Here is a 15,098-nt window from a genome sequence, read left to right on the forward strand (position 1 = left end):
AAGCAGCTTTCTAACAGCCTTCTTTGCTGTTCAGCCTATGCCACAGAAAGCAGGGATCTCTCCTCTAAAACCCGTAATTTATGAGTTTATTCAAACCCGCCAAATTGCTTTAAGTAAACGCCTCTTATATTTGAAAATTCCCATGGCAACTCATTTGGTTTGGCAGGAAGGCAGACCCAAATTCAATCCTTTTATCCTCCAGCTAAACCATTACAATGGTAATTCTGCTCTGACACTCTGAAGAGACTGCTAATTACTGTACTCTGGTCCCCAGACAGATTTCCCATTCAGATTAAAATGGCTGTGCAGCACGGAGAAGAGGAGCAACACCTTTGTGTACAGGAAGGGATGGATGTACGCTCGCACTACGGCTTTCTACAAGAGAGGTTCTGCCACTGCAAGGACAAAGCATTTTCTACTCAACCAAGTCTTGCAGAACAAAAAATAAGGAAGGCAAAACCAAAGAGCAGAACAGCAGAGACGACAGTCCAACCACCAATGTCGGCATTTTGACTATTGAAGATACATAGCCACCTCTCAAATGAAATCAAGTTATCTTCTGTTGCTGCTATTATATACTGCATATAATCGTCTAAGCTACAGATCAAGGAACTATGTAAAGTGCTACTGAATACCGTACGTTGTATCATTATACGGACTGTGCAAGTACCCACTAACTCAATGTCACTGCAATGTCTCAATTCTTAAAAAGCCACCCCTGTCCTTATACAGCGTTAGTTTTTGAGTTCTTTTTTGTGTGTGTGATAATGCTCTTTTTCCCCCCACTGTCACTTTTAATCAAGAAAGTGAGAAGGAAACTAATGACTGCTCCCTTGCTCTTCTGCCCCAGCTGTTCCCACTTCCATGGAAATGCAAACACAAGTTCAATGCTAAACAGAATAAACATTTACTGTCTCTGAGCCAGTACTGGAAAAGCCTAAACCCTGGCCTGATTTCTGTCTTTTAAAAAGAACAAGGATGGTGGTCCCTCTGTCCTCCCGTGAAGTTTATTTGCTAAGTACTATGAAGAAGTCGAAGGTAACTTTTGGGGGTTTGAAAAGGAATGGGGAAGCACGGCTTCTACAAGTGTCTATGGTGACTGGAAAAATCAGCCAAGAGGAACAAATCCAGGAGATGAATCAAAAGACCAGCACCCTCCCTACAGAGGCTACCGGCAACTTGCAACTCATTTGAAGAAATGCTCTTGGAAAAAAACCTCCTATTATGTTAGCATCTTTTCAAGTGATCGTAAAAACAAGCACTAAATCTTCAGGCAAAAATTGTGCATGCTTTCCCATATGTGACTTCCCTTCCTAAACGTGGCAAACTACCACAGCAGCTTAGCACGAATGCTGGGAACAAGAAGTTACCCAAAAGAAAGGTAGGAGGTGAGCGTGAATGCAATACATTGGTGGTTACCAACCCAAGAACCCTCAAATATTTTTTTTCCAGTGCAGGCAATGACCCCTTCACCATGAGTTCTAGAACATGAAAATGGATCGGTGTATTTTATTCTACTTTCAAGTCTTCCACGGGTCCTTTATAGGTAACCTATCATTCCCACTGTTATGTGATCAGTTCCTAAAACACTGTTTGAACTATCTACCCTAGTTAGCTAGGGATAGACTCTATTAGTGACTCTTTACTTGGTTTTGGTTTTGATCAGCCTGCATTTCAGGTTCCAATAATATTTTTTTCAGCTCCAGTGAAACAGCCAGGTAGCATAAGGTGAGATACTTCAATACTGCTAGACCATTTTGGCATTGAATTTGAGGATTTCTCTGAAGACAACATCCATGCCAGTGAACTTCATTTCAGAACATGTGTGGCTGGTTTGTACAAGGTTGTTCATCAACAAAAGAAGTCACGGGAATGACTATGATTAACCAAGTGCTCATTTTAAAGAATCATACACTAAATCATATATAGCCGTGGCTGCAAAATTACCAGATAACCCTTTTAAGGAAGGTAAATACTGTCCTGAAAATGGGTTTTCTGCAAATGGTGGTTTTAAGAAAGCCCCTAGACTTTCATATGAGAACCAGGCTGAGACATTTTTAGGCTATAGATACTAAATACTGACAGTGCTTCAGCAGGTTCTCAGTTCCATGTAACAGCTAGGGCTGGGAATGCATTGGCTACAAACCCAACCTCCTTCCTCCTCAATACTAGATTTAATGACTGAACTACCTTGAATTAATTTTCTTCACTTCCTTTCAGTTGTGTAACCTTAAGATTAGAGAAATTCTATTTCTAAACCTATATATAGATTCTACTTCCTCTCATGTTTGTAACCTACAGAAGAAACCCATTTATTGATAAGCCTTTGTTAAACTTCTGTAAAGCTACATATGGAAGTGACTACTTCACTTTTACCAAAAAAGAGGCTGAAGCTATTGTCATAATTTTGCTATATTGCCATAATTTAGCTAAATTGCTGTAATTTTGCTAGAAAATTTCTACAAGGTCCAGAGACACAAAAACCAATGCTCCAACCACATACTCTACAGATCTACAGATTAAGTAAGGATAGAAACTCGTTCATCGTAACACATGTAAGCTGCAGATTTAAGCTGCTCTTACGATGCAGCTGAAACGCACACACAGCATAAGAAACATTTGGATGTTTATTTGGATTTTTACTTATATTTGAATGAAGACAAGTAACTTAGGAAGAGAGTATAGACTGCTTCCAAAGCATAAAAATACTATTTTATTTTAAGTCCAAAATTGCTTCCACAGAATATAAGCAAAATAGTAGTGTAAAATAAACCATTTTAAAATTATTGTTCTCTAAAGCTTCAAATTATAACAGATAAAGAACATCGTACTGGCTAGGAAGATGACAAGATGCACTGGTACAACACTGACCTAAAGCCTCTGAAGTAAACAATCATGCATCGCTCCATCACTTTATTTAAAACACAGCAGAAATATTCATAATGAGGCACACTGCTGTGCCTTTCACATGGTATAGCAAACCCAGCCCAATCCATTATCAGGGTATTACAATCAGTTGGTTCATTTAGAAATCAAACTGGTACAGTTAGGTGACCACTCTATTAGGAGATTTTTATCCCTTTTCCTGAACACTAATTATCTACTACACTTAAGCGATTTATTTCAATGTTGTGTCATTTTTTTCAATGTACACTTGACTTTCTCATTGGCTTCACTTACATGCTTATGAAGCTAAGCATTTAATTGACATTTCTACAAAACAGGTGTTGAAAACCACCGTTGGTAAGTTTTAAAACTTAAAAAGTTGATCTTGACCTGAATAGCTTTTGTTTCCAGCCGTAGTCCATACACTTTATTTTTCTCCTTATAAATTCAATTAAAATTATGTATGAATGTGTATACATGAACAACATTTCAAATTGTGAGGAGTAAAGCACCATCTTAACTTCTTATGGCTTCTGCAGGCTTCTCACTGAGGTGGCCAATCTATCATGCAAGATACCAGCATTTGCTCTCAAGTATGACTGCCTCTTGCAATGCTCCTCACTAGAAATAGGTTTCAGACTTGTAATATGCATATAAAACTCCTACTAAGCTTTGTCTATTCAATGCTGACTATTTTTGTATTTATCTCATTCCATTCAACTATTGCAGTTGAAAAAAATGTTTTGTCAGCTTCCATTCAGAGACCTCCATTTCTTGCTATGAGCGAAGAACATTGTTTCTGTTTCTTTTTTTTTTTTTTTTAAATCAAAGTGGTTTGACATTTTCACATCAGTAAGTATTGTTGTAGTGAAATGAAATATTTTCATACCACAACTACTGTATTAACTTTTAAATTCTCAGGATGCATGCATATATTTTTATTTTAAAAAAAAATATGTTGCAATTTTGGAATGATGAGCTGAAATGAACTTTACATGCTGTTATAGAAGTATTCAATTTAGCTCTGAATGTGTAATTTCAATAGATAGCCTAATATGGCCAACATATTCTGGGCTGTATTACAGTAAAATGTATTGTTATGATCAGGTCTTTTACAACAGGAACATTTTTGTGAGAAGCTTAAGAAAATGCAGAAGCTCTAGATCAGAACTATGTGAAAAGAGCAGCCGACCTGCCCCAATTAGAGAAGTCTACAACTTCTACAAACAGTAAAGCAAATAATAAGCCTTGTACTGTTCCATCTGACCTGCAGATGCATAATTTGCTTTAGTTTTCATGATGAGAGTAGATTATTCATTCGCTAAAAAAGTTCAAGTCAATTTTATTATCATTTGCACCTTTAGTTTTAACCCTCCTGAAAGCTTTTATTTCAACAATTTAAGACTTACATGGATAACCTAGAGAAAAGTGTAACTCCAAAAACAACTTACAGTGTATGAAATATAATTAAGCATTGTAAGTAAGAAAGATCTTCAAATGGGGTGTTCAAGACAGTTTGTCTTTTTTAGTTTGAACCTATTTACACTCACGTGCATGTAAGGTTTCTTGCAGCTTCTTCACTACCTACTTACAAATACTGATTTCCTAGGGCAGAAACGCCTGTTACAAAGAAAGCCTTTTTGAAAGCAATTTTGTGATTCACAGGACAGTGCACTGACCTAGATCTCCATTGTATTACAAAATATTAAATCGCGTACAAAATTTTACTATATGACAGTAGAAATTATAGAAAGACCCCTTGGTCTATTCCCTACCACAATCTTCTTTTTGCATACAGTACAACGCATTTGATCTCAAACTCTTGCCATATATACAAAGATTTCATATGGATTGGTAAGAATTTTTATGAAATCAAGAGCTTTGTTACATAGATGTAACAGTACTGGTAAAGGTCAAGCAGTCATTTCTGGGAAAAGTTCTCCATGGAACCATCACTGTGAAAACATTTGGTAGAGACGTTGCTCAAGAATCTGAATCTACTGACATTAAATGTAAACTATTTTGGAAGGTTCTCCAACCCTAATACCACTGACCATCAATGGCTCTTTTTAGCTTCTAAACGTCTGTTGAGAAACTAACAGGATAGTCATAACAACAGGTTCAGACAGATTGTATGGATATTAAAAAGGATCTTCCACTATCTAATTACACCTGATGTGAAACGATCACTGCTGTGCTTCCCAGCATATATTGCTGCAGACACCTATGAATGCCCCCAGCTCCTGGACATACGGACTGTACTCATTTGCTATCTACAGACCTGTATCATTTGATCTTGAGTTAGTTTCACCTATCAAAAGCAAAAATTATCCTCTGACCAAATAGCATCCCTTTACAAGCATTGTCCAGGATTTGCAACAGATGTGAAAACCCGCAATGTTGTCTTCTCCTTCATCAATCACTCCAAATCTGGCACCTGAGATCATCTAAGATCATCTAAGCACACAAGTGCCAAGAGACCTGGGTCTCTGAGTCACAACAGCTGCTAGTATTACTAAAAGATTCCATTTATGTTCAGTGTTAATCTGACCTGAGAAAGAAGTAGCATAGCCACCAGCGATTAGATCTGTGAATTCTGCGTGTTATTTTTCTAATTTTTGTTCTGAAATTTAGTGGAGATATCATCCCTAAACCAAGATCAACCATTTATTATCCTTACTAATACAACATATTTGAAAATAAACTGAAGCTTTGGAAATACTTCTGTAAATACGTAAGAAAGAAAAAAAAAAGAGCAGAAAACATACCATTTCCAACAATACACAAGAAAAAATAATTTGATAAAGCCATAAATACTTCTCGTTAACCACTGTGTTCCAAGCAACGTGACCTTCCAGGAACAGTTCATCTAAGCTTTCACTTTCCGGGACAGTTTACCAGTCCCAAGTTTAAGTTAAAGTAAGCTACTAATGACTCAGTCCAACATGACTTAAGCTATTTAAGATAGCTCCAATCTCGTATATCATGGCCAACTATGTTTCTTCTGACACAGGCTCCAGAACATTCTCATATTAAAACCTTAGCCTATAAGCAACGCATTAAAGAAAATCTCATTAGTGCTCTACTGCATGCTCAAGCATTTCAGTACTGTTTAAAAAGAGACACTCAAGCTTCCTATTGAACCAGAAGTGGAAAACCCTGGCCATTTTTCCAAAGCTTAGAGTTTTCTGTGTTCTGACGTCAAAATAGCATAATGAAGAGAAGCTTGATGACTATAAATCATCACTCAGCATTAAACCACAGATGTCTGTATGACAAGCTTTATTTTTGTATAATTAGAGATTTCAAAACTAACACTAGCAATACAGCATGCTTTAAATAGCCTGAAAATGGAAGTGCTTACTGGTTACTTTACTGTTACTTCACACAAAAATCTTTCCTCCAGAAATCACTGCCAAGAAGACTTGTGCATACAGTTATCTGACCTCTTTAATACATTCTGGTTAATATTTAGTATAAAATATGTTAGAAGTACAGGGTGACAAATTTTTTGCTCTTTATACTATGTCTCCTCAAGAACAATCCTGTAACTAGTATTTCTTCCACTTAGGTACAAGGCTGCAATTTCAAAACAGAAAACCAACTGAACAAAAAAAATAGAACCTTTGGTACCCAAAATCAATACAATTCTACTGCAGTTAAGGTATACATACAAAGTTGGGAAAAAAAAAAAAAAAAAAAAAAACAACAACCAACCCTCACAGAAAGTTTTCTGACAAGGAAAAAGTACAGTTATTTTGAACAGGTTTCAAGGTCAACCATATGAAGTAAAAGAGGAATCTAAAAGACCAACTAACTAGAAAAGAAGGTAAGGAAAATAATGCATGGTTAGTTCGTTGCAATTTTCTTGTCACCTTTCCCAATGCAGGCAGACAGAACGGAATCACGGCTTCAGAAGACACTCCTTGAACATGGGGATAAATACTTCATCAAGATTTTAGATAAAGAATAGCATAGTTCAGATGGAAGGGACCTGCAGAGATCATCTAATCCAACTGCCCAACCACGTTGGGGCTAACCAAAAGTTAAAGCTCATGATTAAGGGCACTGTCCAAACATGTCTTGAACACTGATGGGCACGGGGCATCAACCACCTCACCAGGAAGCCTGTTGCAGTGCTTGAACACCGTCACGGGAAATAAATTTTTCCTTTTAACTAGTCTGTATCTCTGGCACAGCTCTGTATTGTTCCCACATGTCCTGTCATAAGTGACCAGGGAGAAAAGATGGGTGCCTTCCTCTGCCCATACCCTCCTCAGGAAGTTGCAGAGAGCAACAAGGTCGCCTCTCAGCCATCTCTTCTTCAGACTGGACAATCCAGGCGTCCTCAGCCCCTCCTCATATGATGTGCCCTCCAGCTTTGTTGTCCTCTGGACACTTTCAAGGACAATGACAACCTCTTTATATCACGAAGCCCAGAACTGCATGCAATATTCAAGGTGAGGCTGCACCAACAATGAAAAAATGTAGTGGGAAAATAACCTCTCTTGACTGTCTGGCTCTGCTGTGTTTAATGCATCCCCAAAATGCATTTTGCCCTTTTGGCTGCAGGGCACACTGCTGGCTCATGTTGAGCCTGCTGTCAAGCAGCACCCCTGGATCTCCCAAGCTTTAACAAGTTTTTATATGAAGATCCCAGCTTACAAATTCTATTCCAGGGTCATCAAAAGAAAAAAAAAAAAGAACAAAGAAATGAAAGGGGAAAAAAAAAAAAAAAAAGACAGAGGAAGCACAGGAAGAATACTCATAAATAAAGTCAACAAGGAGAAAAAAAATGGGATGAAGAATAAAAAAAAGTTACAGATACCACAAAATAAATTACCGGTATACATCAATGTCATCTTTCTGTCCACAATGTCTACCAAAACCAAATAGATTAAGCACATTTTATGGAATATCAGAATAACCATGCAGAAGCTAATTAGCATCCCCAATCTATGCATAATTCTGCTTTGGCAGAGCATGTGTCTACTTATTTTTATACAACAACTTTTTCACTTCTCTTTGGGAAGGCAATTTAATAAATTTACCAGAGCCTTTTTCAGAAACACCACTCTATTGTTTCTTTACAGTTACACACTGCAACAACTTTAAAAAACATGAATACAGAGGAGGGTGGCACACATCTCCAATGAATATTTTGAAAGAGAAGGAGAAGATGAAAAAGATAGGGTATTCAACATAAGATGTAGGTAGGCACAATTATTTTCCTGGGTTCTATAAACTATTAAAGATACCTGGGAAAAGTTTTAAAGTAACAACTGCATTAAGATGCTTAGAAATAATTGTTGGAGAAGCTTCTTTCTACTATTACTATAAGAAAAGCCTAGGGAAGACAAGAATCAGTCTGTATTGCTACCCATGAGCTAATTAAACTAGATATATTTGTGTGTGTGTATATATATACACATTTATGTTGGGGACTACATGTCCAAATCTGTAAAAAAATATACAATAAAATGTGCCTGCACGGGTCATCATAAATAAACTTGCGCTTACCTTTAATTATTTTCCATCTTCTTAAAAATGGAGTGCAAACTTGTAATTGTAATATAAAAAACAGGTTTTATATCCCCTTTCAGAAATTATTCTAATGAATAACATTAGTTTCTTCTTAGTACTGTGAAGATCACTTGAGAGGAGTGGAGGAATTTAAGAGGAGTTTAACAGTTTAAACAAGATTTAATGTAATTAAGTTGCAAATGTCCTAAATTTCTTGCAGTAAATATGGTCTCAAATAATTATTTCCATCAACAGACATTCTTCTGTTGATAATAAACTACTGGTCTAGAGAGTTTTAACCACTGTATATAATGACGGAGACAGCTACTTCACGCTTGCATCTGGCCGGAACAACTTCTTTAATAGTCAATACTAGCCAAAGCTCAAAAACTTCATACTGCAGTAACACATCAAGTAGAATACATGAACACTTCATACGTGAAATATTTTAAGAGATTCTTGTCCTCACTTAAAAAACTCAGACTTGTACAACAGTAAAAACTTTCAGTGGAGTAAGAATGTTAAAGTGCATTCCAGAATTTATGTAAGGTCTGCTCAATTAAATCTCTTATTAACGATGTTAAGCTATTGAAATTACCAGTATGGGACTTTCCTCTTCTGTAGGATTTCTTGTTTTGTTTTCCTCTGTTCTATTCTGTTACACCACATTTCTGATTATCTTATCTGCAGGTGGACACACTTGGTCACAGTTCTGCAGAAGTTCAGATATATTTAAAGGTGGTCTACTGCAAGCCCTTTTTCCCTGGCTGTGTGTTCCCATTCTATCACTTCTGTCAGTGCTAAAACAGAACTGACCCCACAGCAAGTCAGCTAATCCAAGGTTAAGCTGTCCAGCAAATGGAGGCACTAGGCGGTCAGATGAAGGGCAGCGCTTTCTGATGTAAAACAGGAAGCAGGAACAGCAAATCATTAAGGAATGGCAGGACTGCAGCAGCCCTTGGTTCAAACTGTCATGGAAAAACTAGGTCTGCTTCATACTACTAAAAATAATACGCTATCACCTCTCCTCCACATCAGAAAGCCTACCACATGTTATTTAGCCATCACTCTCAAGAAGTTCAGCTGCTTCATTACCTTACGCACAGAGCTGCTTATTTACATGATGTGCACTGTAAGAGACTCGCTACTGAACTGACAAAACAGATGTAATGCAGGAATTTCCCAAATACTTTTAAAGACAGCAGTGTCCTTTCTATGCCACTATATCACTTACTCATCTCATAACTTTAATTGGAAAAGAAACAAACAACGTATTGCACAGCGTGACTGATGTTTCAACAGGGAGACTATAGAAGGCAGCACTACATCCTCACTTGTGAAAGCGAAAATATAAAACCAGCATACCACGCAGGAGTGAGTTAGAAAGAGCTATTCAGCGAAGTCAAACTTGCATGCAGAATTTATTGTGTTTTTTCAGATGACTAAGACAAATGAAATCTTCCTAATATCATTCAAAATTTAAGCTTTTGCTCATTTTAGCTACAGGACAATAATGTAAAGCATTACTACAATATATTCCTCCCCTCCTGTCCTTTTTTCCCCCCCTCCATTTTACTAACGCATGATCAGAATTCTTTCTGTTGTATCTGGTTTTCACTACAACATTAGCTTTTGCTGTGCAGAGTTCAGCACACAAGGACATCAGGTTAAAAATGAAGACATCCTACAGTTTATTGTAGGAAGTTGAAAACAAACCACAACTAGAATTGACAACAATACTTATAAGGGAGGTATTAGAAATCTGCTTTTTTTCCCCGCCTTTATTAGTTATTAAAGATCCCCACTTTATCATACTTGAAGACAGTCTTTGGGAAGGAAATGCTTTTAACTTAGCCATCTGAAAGCAACAACACATTCTGCCAGTACTGTTGTCCCTTGTTTTTTTCCTCTCCTGTTATATAAATAAAATGAGTTTTATATATTTAGGAGTGACTAAAAATAGAAACATCAAAGGAACATCTCTAGTAATAAGGAGTAAACAAGGAGGACCGCCAGTACTTACATACCAAGCATGACTACAAAGGATGTTCCGATTTGGTAAAAAAAAAAAAAAAAAAAAAGTGCAGTATACAACACATTAAACCAGATGAAACACTGTAATGTCACTTTCTGCTGCTGCTTTGATAACAAGTACAGCTAACATTTGGAAGAAGTAAGTCTATACGTAAAATCCTTTTATGTCGGAGCCAGACTACTGAGGAGAAGACTCACTTCAGCAAAAACAAGCCATTCAGTGTAACCATGAAAGGCTTGTCCTGTGTTTCTCTTATGTTTCTTCACAAGGTAAAGCAATAGCCATCGAAGAAGAGACTATTCCATTTAACACAGATATTTTTGTTTAGCCACTGAGTCACCAATGTTTACTTTAGCTCTGTCTGCATTAAAACTTCATACAGCGCTTTGCTGGTATTTTTGCTGGCATACTACATTTCAAGACACTGAACGTAAGGAAGACTAGCATGCTCCCAAAGTCCATGATGCTTACTGGGAATAGTTCTTTACTTGATTTTTTTATTCAATTACTTTTTCAACAAAGCAGAGAGATGGCTAAAACTATCTTCGAGGTGAAGATCAAACCCGTCTTCCCCAGACTTCCTTCCTCTATTTCCTTTACTCTTAATTCTTTTGCCTTCTATTATACAGAAAATAACACTGTTCACAGAACAAGGGATTACTACCTGTTTTAATCTTTTCACTTAAGATTTATTTTTAAGGTTTTTCCCCGTCCTGTCCTTCACCGCAGCTTAGGTGACAGGCATCATCAGCATGAGCTTCTCCTGTTCTCCACGATACAGAATTCGGTTGTAACTTTGTGAGGCCATTTTTATTGCAGCAAAATTAAAATGAAGCATAAGTTCTTACACTGTTAAGTTGCTTATTTTCCTCTGAAAGCAGCTGCTATTTCATATAGTACTGCCCTGGTTAACATGTCTTCTAAGAACTCTGTTTGCTGCTCCTACTCTCACTGTTTTGGCAGTACCTCGTACTTAACCTTACCAGCCCCTCAGGCCAAAATAAATTCACCCAATAGTAAAACCTTAACTCCAGAAGATTCAATCAATCACTCTCAGCAACTGCTTCGGCCTCCTGGGCAATTTTCAGGTACTTCCACAGCTGCTCTCATTCTGATTTTTTACTACTCTATTATTTGTTAAGCATAGCTATTTTTTCTCTGTCATCTATGAAAATGTTTAGAGGACAGAGTGTATGCTTTAATTCCCTTATTTCCCAGTTTCACTAATTCATATTTATTTACCTTTCAGAACAGCTTGCTGGAAATAAACTACGGTCATGTCAGCAAATATGACATGGTTAAAGGGCAGTAACAATAATTAAATCCAATCCTCTTCAGTCCAGTTTGGTGCTTCTGCTTCCACATTTGAGGCTTTGCAGCTCTGCAAACTTTTTCTTGAAATTTGACCTGAAGACTAACAAAATTAATTTCTAACTTCAGCTCCTCTGTATGGTAAGAATTATTCAAGCTTCCCTCAATTAATTAATTTGGAATTCTTCATGAATTTACACAGTCAACATTTGTGTGGCAATAGTGTTCTGGTAACTGCTTTATTTTGCATCATTTCCCTACTCCATTTTTAATTTCCTCAGCTACAGCACAAACACTTAGTACTGCATAGGATGAAATGCTGAATATAAATAATGATACCTCTCCCCATACCATACAGCTAAATATAAAAGATACTCAAGACTGAAAAAATCTGAAATCACTATTACAGGCAAGAACGATATGCACTAACAAAAGAATAGAGTCTTCTACTGAAACATTCCTTCCCATTACAATCTTCAAATACTGTTACTGGAGTGGCAAATGATATATTCAGGCTGACAGGGAGCATTCACAAACTATTTTGCAGTTGGCTTCAGACAAGTTGGAGACAGCAACTAAGTAAAACAACAGCTGCCCCTATCAGGAAAGAGCAATACAAAGGCTTTGAAACATACTGATCCCAGATCAAATTAGAATAGATGAGTAGAAGCTGGGTGTATGATCTCTCCCTCAAAAAGGAAGAATGTGGAGTCAATGGTAAAAGGGGTAAAAACCACTTGCATGAAATTTTATGCCTGCTATAGATGCATCTACAGAAGAAACAGTACAAAAGGTATATTACTAATGAGACCTGGACATCTGCATAATAAAAGGCTTATCCAGGAAACACATTCAGCTATAAGAGTTTTTTCAACACTTCTTAGAACATGTATTTCTAAAGTATAGGACCTTAGCCCTACCACCCAGTATCCAAAATAGTAATTCCAAACCTTTAATAATTACCCAAGTTACTCTGATAAACTATAACATATATTAAGTCCCCTTCCATACACACTGCACTTTCTTTTATTTTCTGCAACGTACAAACCAGAATATCTTTTGTCTTTCCTTTGAAAGAGCTGCCCATCTTTACTGAACTCTTGCAAATAACAAATAAACTCTCAAAGCGGAGAGGAGAGATCAATAACCTGTAGGAATCACGTCAGAGAGAGCATAAGGACAGTACAGTTCAATGTGATCCCAGAAGCCTACTGAATGCTTTATTCTTCCTGTTTTTCTTTGGAGAAAAACATGAAAGAAGCAGCACCATAAGATCTTGCAGGTGTAGATAATGACCAATATTTCACTGAACTATGGGAAGAGGAAAAGAATTAGCTTTATAGAATTTGAAGTACAGCCAAAACGAGTTTTCTTTTCAAAGAACTGCAAAATTATTAAATATTAAAAACAAACAAAAAACAAAACAAGCACCATTTTGGACCTTCTCCTCAGGGAGAAAAATGGCTTGTTTAGCTTGTCTGCTTCAAGCCAAGTGAAAAGGGAAATTAATAAATTCACAATCACAAGGAAAAATACCACTAGGGATCCAGATTTGTAAGATAAGAAGAAACCGTCCTTACTAGTGAAATAGCCCCTGTTCTCTCAAGTACCTTCAGGCATCTATTTTTAGAAATATACCTATTTGTGCACAGTTGGTATAAAATATCATTAAGTTTTTTAGTAACCTCAGTATGAAAAGAACCAATTGTGCCAAGAAATTCCTCTCATTCCCATCTTTACCACATACTTGCTTTTTTGAAGTATATTTTGGAAAATGAAATCATTGTCACTACACGGCAAGAATAAGATAGAATTTAATCTCCTACATAATCTCAAATTTTAGTTAAGTTGGATGGAAATAAACAGATACACACCGATCGTTTTATCAATTTAAATCCTCTCACTTTTTTTTGGAAAACAGAATAGTTGCAGATATTCTATTATGTGAAAATAACTTTCCAATTTTCCATTTATGCTTCTTAGAGTAACTTTGGAATCTTCCAACAGACAGAACTTCCCCCACCTTACAATTAACTAGAATTCCCTTTTTTAAATTAAAATGCCTGTGTTTGCCCTGATTACTTAAAGGTTTCTCGTTTCTTTCATGGAAAGATTAAAAGATGAGAACTTTAAACTAAAACAGAAGTTTTCAACCCTCAAACTGTCTGAGCCTGGAATTTGATCATACAGCTATGACACTTACTAGTTACTTATAAGTTATGACACTTACTGAATAGGCACAACAGGTAGTGGCAAAAAACAAGTTTGCCTATGTATCACTCCATTTGTACATACTACATATTCCTGTTTCAATTAAACATACTTTTCAGAACTGAATCAGACCTTCAATCTCTGTAGTTGGGATAAGAACCACTCAAATATCTTATGCCCAAACAAAATATATAAAGAAATTAATGAACACATTCCTGTCAAAGCATTTTCCAACAGATACTACGTTTGGACAATAGTTAGCACCAATTTGTTTTTTTCCTAAAGGGAAAAAAAACATTTCTTTAGAAAGATAATTTTAAAAATTCTGCAAGAAGTACTACAGAATTCCCCCAACTGACTAAGACACTAAATAGGGGAGAGCATTTTCAAGACGAAGAGCTGGTTGACTCTACCACAACATATACCAGTTCCAGAAACCAAGTGCAACACAAACACTCAGAGTTTACACATTAGTACTTCATACACACTTTTTTTTTGTGATCTACCGGATCATTTTTAACATAACCCTTCAGTCATATATTTGGCAATAAAAGGTACCCAGTAGAAGACTCAAATTTTGACAAAATTAATTCTGTATCAAAGGGAAGATTTTTTTTAAAAACTTTACACACTGCATACTAGTTAAAGAATGATCTTAGGAGTTTTAGTTTTGCCAATGTAAAGTCTTTTTCTTGTTACTCTTTCTAACCTGATTATGAAGTCAGTCCTAACACGCTCTAGATCTCTTATGTAAATGGATAAATTCTTAATGTCTTTCTCTAGTTGTCTTTTGCTTTCAGAAATTGAAATCATGCAAAGATGTACATTGTATCTATTTCATACTTCCTATTTAACATCCTACTATATTTTGTTAAATCAAAAAATTAAGACTTTCCCTTGATCTTTGGTAACTTCTACATGTATTCTGAATATTTTTTCTTACACAGTTTGTGTCACCACAAGCTTCCTCACAGCCAGCCTTTATTAATTTATTAACAAAACACCCAAAGTCACTAGGTTGTTTGAACACCAACTACTACTTTCCTTCACAAGATAAACTCATTTTTTTCTCATAAGGACAAGATTTCGTCCAGTGAAAAAGATGCAATTTATTTTTATGATGCTAAAATGA

At 36.4% G+C, this 15,098-nt stretch overlaps 1 protein-coding gene across 9 annotated transcripts in view; it reads right to left on the bottom strand.

Annotated features, from left to right (window-relative positions):
- The window catches only part of QKI (QKI, KH domain containing RNA binding), a 152,534-nt gene that overhangs the window by 31,164 nt on the left and 106,272 nt on the right, over positions 1-15,098 (bottom strand). The window lies entirely within an intron of this gene.

The sequence above is a fragment of the Aythya ferina genome (genome assembly GCF_964211825.1).
Source record: "Aythya ferina genome assembly, chromosome: 3".
In the NCBI taxonomy this organism is placed as follows: domain Eukaryota; kingdom Metazoa; phylum Chordata; class Aves; order Anseriformes; family Anatidae; genus Aythya; species Aythya ferina.